Source organism: Monopterus albus, unplaced genomic scaffold, assembly GCF_001952655.1.
Source record: "Monopterus albus unplaced genomic scaffold, M_albus_1.0 scaffold125.1, whole genome shotgun sequence".
Lineage (NCBI taxonomy): Eukaryota > Metazoa > Chordata > Actinopteri > Synbranchiformes > Synbranchidae > Monopterus > Monopterus albus.
The window spans coordinates 787,615-794,628 of record NW_018128005.1 but is presented as its reverse complement, the minus strand read 5'-3'; the positions used below and the strand labels follow the sequence as shown (position 1 = coordinate 794,628).

Here is a 7,014-nt window from a genome sequence, read left to right as displayed (position 1 = left end):
CAAAGTTAAGGTCGGGGAACAAAAACGTTTTGGTTAGGGTTCGAGACTGTTCATAATTGTGGACGAATAATAAAAAAGTCAACAGTCTCCTAGTTTGAGAACCTAATACAACATTATAGGCCCAGTCATCGCTGTGACCTCCACATCCTTACTTTTGGTAGCACAAAGAACATTGTGCTGCTTTGCCACTACTGTGACTCACTAATGCAGAATAGCTGTACACGAATGTAATTCTTATGGGACAAGACTGGAGCAGGGTCTGCATGTGTACATGACTGCTGCATATGGCTTGTCACAGTATTAGCTGTGTGCACTCACAGGAAACGAGGAGTACCCGAAGGCTCTGTTGCCGACCTGGCTCAGACTGCAGGAGGGGGGTGGGGGTGGACTCTCCATGATCTGGAAAAATAATTCCCTGAGAACTGCAAACAGCCAAAAGCAATATGGCCAAAAGAAAACCTTGGATACTCTCCAGTACTAACAATTAAATTGAGCAATGTGTTAAAAATCATACAAGAAGCGGCAAAGACCATTAATTTATGATAATATTCTTGGCTTACAAGAGGAGTCAGTGATATAGCTTTAAAAATTTAGAAAATATTACAGATATGGAACACAATGTGAGCGGGTAACAAGAGAAAATCATCGCAGCTCAGTTTAGCTGATGGAAAACCTTTGACTCTGACAGGGGTGGCACCACCCCTGGCCACCCCCTGGCTCCGCCTATGGCACTGCTCTCTTTATAGTTCTCACTAATATTCTTAAAATGTTCATTAAAATAATCACCATCAATCATTAAACCTGAGTGGCTAAATTTACCTATCTGAATGCTTAATGGGTTTGTGTGATGTTGAGACACCTCTAATGGGAATCTAATGCAAGTTGAAGTGAAAATACCCAAACTTGAAACAGGCTGACTGACATCACCTCTGCTGTCAATCAGCTGATGCAGAAGTGACCAAGGCAATGTCTTTGTGCACTGTAAAATGGGAATCTGTCCTGCCATTAGTTTTGAAATATCAAGCTTAGTAACCTCTGTTGTTCTCACACACTGGTGATTTGTAAAATGACACAGAAAATGTGTTTATCTACGTGCATTTTATAACAGCAGTCCAACCTGTAGTGAAGTAGTGTTTAGCCAGTAGTGAAATATTAAGGTAATCTTAGAACTTGGTAGCACACAGCACTCCATCTACCTCTGCAGACAGGTTTTACATCAGTCCTGAACCTCACTGTCAGGTACACACACACACACACACACACACACACACCTATATACACATACACATTTTTCATGCTTTATTTGTATCACTAACACACACACACACTAGGAGGAGGCACATACAACATCTGTCTGGCTCCCTAGGCAAGCACCAGCCCAACCAGACATGCCCAATGAAATATGCATGACACACTAGCATGTGATATATCAAAAAAAAAAAAACACACCATCTACTTCTCCTCATCCTCCAGTGGCTCAGCTGTTCATTCATTATACATGGCCACTCCATGCTCCTCCACTTTGTGCATATTGCTGTTTCTATCCAGACCTGCATTTGCCCTGAATGTATCACACACTGCTGTCCAGAAAATGAGATTTATAAAAAGTAGTAATCTGACATTTTATGTAAAACAACAACAACAACAACAACAACAACAACAAAAACAAAAAACACTAGGTTACCGCTTCTTTCACTCACTTACCATGTTTGCAGCATTATTTGCCTTGCAGTGGGTGTTGCTGTACTGTACAACAGTGATGCACGAGCTGGCAGGACTGCCTTCCTGTACTGCATGTGAACACAAACCAGACCCATTCCTTTCAGGCAGAGCTGCTTCTACTGCAGGAGAGTGGACATTTGCATAAATTTGAAACTTTCTAAACTCACATTTATGATTTGGAATTTCAGCAGCTGGTTGTTCAGTGTTTGACTCCTTTACACCTGAGGCTAGTTGTTTTTTTTTGTGTGTTAATCCTCTGCAGGCTCCAGCTTCAGTTTTAGGGTACACAGGCTGTATGTGAGTGGTACTGATCTTCTCATCTCACTATTGACAGGAAAAAACTCAAAATGTCTAACTAGTGGACGCCCCTTGCCTGCAGTATTTCTCCCTTTACTGAGACACTGGGAGAACAGTACACGTGGAGACAGTATGGGCTATGACAGGATTCATGCCCAGGCCGGATTTGTTCAGCTGGCGCAGGGAATTTTCTGACTCAGAGCCAAAGCTTCGGTGACTTGCTCAGTGTAGCTTTCTCAGACATAAACATCTTTCCCTCTCTTCTTCCCTATAATTTGAATTTTGAAAGTAAATTTCACTTCTTTCATTTGAATCAGTTCTTCGATTAAATGAATCCAAAGTCACACAGTAACATTTGTCATGATTCCAGACATTCGTCCTAAAGCTAATTTGTTACATATTTAACGTATCAAATTTAATATTTGTCTGAGAAAATGACCTTCCATCCATTATCTATACCACTTATCCTGAAGAGGGTCACAGGGCGGAAACACAGGACCAGAGGCGGGGTCCACCTTGGACAGGTTGCCAGTTTGTCACAGGGCTGTAGACTCAACCACACACACCCACACTCACTCCTACAGGCAATTTAGAGTCTCGCGTCAACCGAAGCTGCATGTCTGTGGACTGTGGGAGGAGGCTGGGGTCCCTGGAGAGAACCCACGCAAGCACAGGGAGAACATGCAGTCTCCACACAGAAAGGCCCCGGGTCGGCCCGCGCTCAAACCGGGAACCTTCTTGCTTTGAGGTGGCAGTGCTAACCACTGTGAGAAAAATGGCCATTTTGTGGCAAATATTACACAGAATCTCACAATGAGAAAATGTGATCCTAACTCAGACAGGTGTTACATTCGACTTACAGCTCAGAGCTGCAAGCGTTGCATCATATTCCGAACCTCATGACTAATACAAGTGGGACAGAAGCAAGATTTTTTTCCCCATGTTTTTTAATTTTCGCTATCTAAAGTTGATTATCTACCATGGACCTCCTGGAAAATTAGTTTTGGGTCTGTGTGATTGCTTCAGCAGACACCCTCCACTGTCAGTGTGTGTGTGTGGTCATGAGTAAGGCAGGGGTCTCCACCCTTTTTTTTCTTGGAGAGCTCCTCTGACAACATAAGCAGCTGAGAGCTACTCAGGTTTTATATAGCTAGTTACTAATGAGTTAATTGTTGTCAATACATCCAATGGTAGCAGGAACTGCTGATCACTAGTTTGGTAAGTTAATTTGCCAAAATGTAAACAAATATGGGCAAAATAAAAAGGCTTTATGTTGCAGGCCACAGTGTAACTAATTGAATCTAAGGAAACATTCTTCCTGTTTCTTGTCCATTTTTAGTCCATATCTCTTCATGTAATTGAAGATTTGTATAAACCAACATTATCCAAAAGGGCTGCTAACGTAACTGACGTAAACAAACTTGAAAAGAGCAAAACTCATTTGATTGGCAGGTGACTGGCAAGTGATCATTTTGTGTCAGAGGAGCGAGAGATGTTTAAAAAAATCTGAAAACTTCAGAAGGTTATCACCCATACTTGCTTCACTCCACTTAGAATGAATTTTAATGTGTTTCTTCAAAGTGTTAAATGGTTTAGAACCCCCCTACATTCATGATTTGTTATATCCTTACTTTCTAGGAAGATCTCTTAGGTCTTCCAAAGAGTTATTACCAGAGGCTCCAAGATCTTGGCTAAAGCTCAAAGGTGGTCATGCGTTTGCTATTGCTGGTCCAAAACTATGGAATAACCTGCCACTGGAGATCAGATCTGCCCTTACTCGGGGCACCTCGGAATCATTTCTGAAAATCCATCTCTTCTCACTAATGTTTATTTTTGTTTTATATCTATTTTATTATGCTTTGCTGTGATTGTGAGTGATATATGTGGATTTGATGATTATGTAAAGTATATTTAGTTTGTTGTGAAGCACTTTGTAACCTTGGTTTTTTTGAAGGGCTGTAGAAATAAATTTGCATTGCTTTGCCTGATGCACATGCGCTGAGGATATCAAAAAAGAGCCTGAACATCACTTGTAAGCCAATAACATAGGGGGATAATATAAGGTCAGAGGTTGCAGGAAGCAGAGGTCTGATTGTAATCCCTTCATAAATATATGCAGCTGATGATGGACGCCTGAGTCTGGACATCTGCAGCGGGGTCACGGGGAGGGATATGTGTTGTGCAATGTGCTTTTAAAGTCTATATAGAAACTAAACTCCAAAATATCTGAATATTATCCTTAAAGCACCGTGCACACTGGACTGTGCATGGCAGCATTGGCAGTATTTCTGCTAATTACATGTTTCTCTGTTTGTCTTTCCTTTTTCTTGGTTTGTTGTTTCCTTAGTCCAATTTTATTTTTATTTACAATGGCATCACTTAACATAATGTTATTTACTCACTAATGACTTATTCTGCTTTCTTAGCCTTTGGGCAGATCATTTTAGCTGAAAAACGATACTGCCCTGCTCATGTTGTAATACTGGTGCAACTGCACATTAAACACACACATTATACTGTTTGCACGTTGGAGGTTACAAGATAGCAGTGAAAAGCTGTGAACCTCAAAAGCCAAAATCCAAACTACATCTGACTAATGTTGAGCCTGAGCCGTGCCCTAAGAGAAACACTTGGGTTTTCACTGTGAGGTTTTTGGTAAATATGCTACATCTGCAGTCTCTCGTTCATTTGGAACACTCTTGTCTTTTGAAAACCCTGTGTGATTTTCACACATAAATCCTGCATAAAACAGCTTTTAGTGCTCCTTTCCACAGACTACAAGTTAATTAACACATGGGTTGAAAGTCTAGAACAAGGCCAGTGTAGAATTCCACCCAGTGTAAGTATAGAAGGTGTCCCAGTATGCCAGTTTGCCACTCTGACCTGTCTGCACGCTCATCCATCATGTTATCATGTGCTGACTGTGGAGAAGGCAGCTTTTGGCCAAAGCTGGTCCTGTCATCGCCACAGGGTCGGGGTCCAAAATAACTGCTGTGTGGTCCAGCTGTTACCAGTTCTCACTGTACCCACAATGGTCCACTTGTGCTCGGAGCGGAGTGGGAGAGTTGTGCTCATAACATTTAAGCTTTTCTTCGAGTCCTCCGTATTGCATCAATGGTGCACAGCTGTGCAGTAGAGAGCTGACAGACAGACACAGCATGTGTGTTGTAATAAGTTTGCGAGTGAGATGGTCTCGTGTTTGTGTCCATGACAGTGCCAAGACTGAGTTATGCTTCTTTCTTTTCAAGCATATGTAGTAACTTGATTATTCACGGAATCAGAATATTGTTTTCTTTTATTTACCAGAGCGTATTTTGTCTTTATGGTGATGCATTAAGGTATTTGTTTTCATCACATGACAAATCATTAGGTAATTTCATAATTGATTATAATGAGTTAAAATATGCAGTTGCACAGTGTTATAGCCATTTTATATAGGTGTTGAGGAATTTGTTTGTATTTCATGTTCTATTAATTCATAATGTTTTGAGTGTACCACAAAAGAAGACAATCTGGAAAAAAAAGAGAAGAAGAAGAAGGGAGAAGACGCGCGAAGCGGGCGAAGGAGAACGGGAAGAAGGCACGGCAATGGCCGCAGGGGGTGTGTGTCTGTGAAATATTCAAAACATAAAGAAAGTGCTCAGACTCGATCCTCAACAAACCTGGACAATTGTTCCTGCTCCGACGGACCGCAGAAGAGTTCGGGAAAAAAAACACGCTGCGAGGAAGTGAGTGGAACTGTGTTGTCAAAAGACAAAGCTGAGAAGGTTGAGCTGAGCTAACGCTAAAGCTAGCGCTGTAGTGTATGTGTGGATTGCTCCACCGAGAGCCATTGGGAAACTCACGGTGTTGCTGCCGGAGACTCAACACTCGCCTGCGTGGGACGACGACAGGGCCGTGGGGTTTCCGGGTGTGGACGGTCTGTGTTCTTGGGCTGGTAAGGAGGAGTTTCATCACACTGGTAGGATTATTGCATTGGATCTAAATGAACACGAGCTCCAGCGCGCGCCAACACATGCTAGCGTAAAACTCGTAAGGGTGCACCCAGGTAGACTGTGGGGTTGAAATATTATTTGTTGTGCGAACTGCATAAAATTGTGACCTGTGTTTTGTTTCTTTTAGTTAATACACAAAGTTAAACTGCATTCAGTGTGTGTTTTTCATTTATATACTGTGAAGCAGTCTCTGGAAAAATTATCCGTAAGTTACAGGTAACGGATGTACATATTCTGGTTATTCAATTTAATGTCATTTCTGGGGTCTCTCTAATTGGTGTTTTGAAGGTGAGAACCATACTGAACCCTAGACAAAGTTGTTATACATTGGAATGTCCCTTTGCCAATTTGTGTTATTTGAGCTTATATAGTTAGCTATATACTAACTAGTCACTCCCTTGCTACAACGAGCCCGGTGGCAAAAGGGTTACATCTGTATTTTTAAAAAAAGGGTACATATGTAGCAAAATGTACAGGAAAGTGTTATAGACAGACAAGGCAGCAAAGCATGATATATAAGTTGCTATTCACACATTAATTCCTAGTAGTTTTTATTAAGTGTACTGCTTCCTGTTTCCGTTAATTAAACAAGACCTTAACAAAATGAGACTTTTATTTAATTAAAGATTTCAATTACAATTTAAATCTTTTAAATTATGTGCAAATAAAAATAGTAGTTACAAGCTTAACTTATACCTGTATGTGTGTGTTTGAGTGTGGTGAGCACTGAGGGAAATATAATATAACAACATAAATTAACCTGCATGCAGCGTGGCTCTACCTACAAGTGTGACAAACACAACAGGAAAAAATGACACATATTTGACTATGTTTGCAGGAAAAGGGGAGACTATAATGATGTGTGTCTGATGTGAGAGCGTTATTATGAGTATTTGGACGTGGCCCCAGCTGTTTACATCAAAACCGAGTGTCAGGTAAGGACAATTTGATTAGTGAGCTGGAGAGATAGCAGAAGGCGATTCAGCTCATTTCTCAGCAG

At 41.2% G+C, this 7,014-nt stretch overlaps 1 long non-coding RNA gene across 1 annotated transcript in view; it reads left to right on the top strand.

Annotated features, from left to right (window-relative positions):
* Positions 1 to 5,584: 5,584 nt before the first annotated feature.
* The window catches only part of LOC109967074 (uncharacterized), a 3,942-nt gene continuing 2,512 nt past the window's right edge, over positions 5,585 to 7,014 (top strand). Inside the window, exons 1-2 of the long non-coding RNA XR_002275876.1 lie at positions 5,585 to 5,956; positions 6,853 to 6,949. This is a non-coding gene — a long non-coding RNA (uncharacterized LOC109967074). The remainder of the gene's footprint in view (positions 5,957 to 6,852; positions 6,950 to 7,014) is intronic.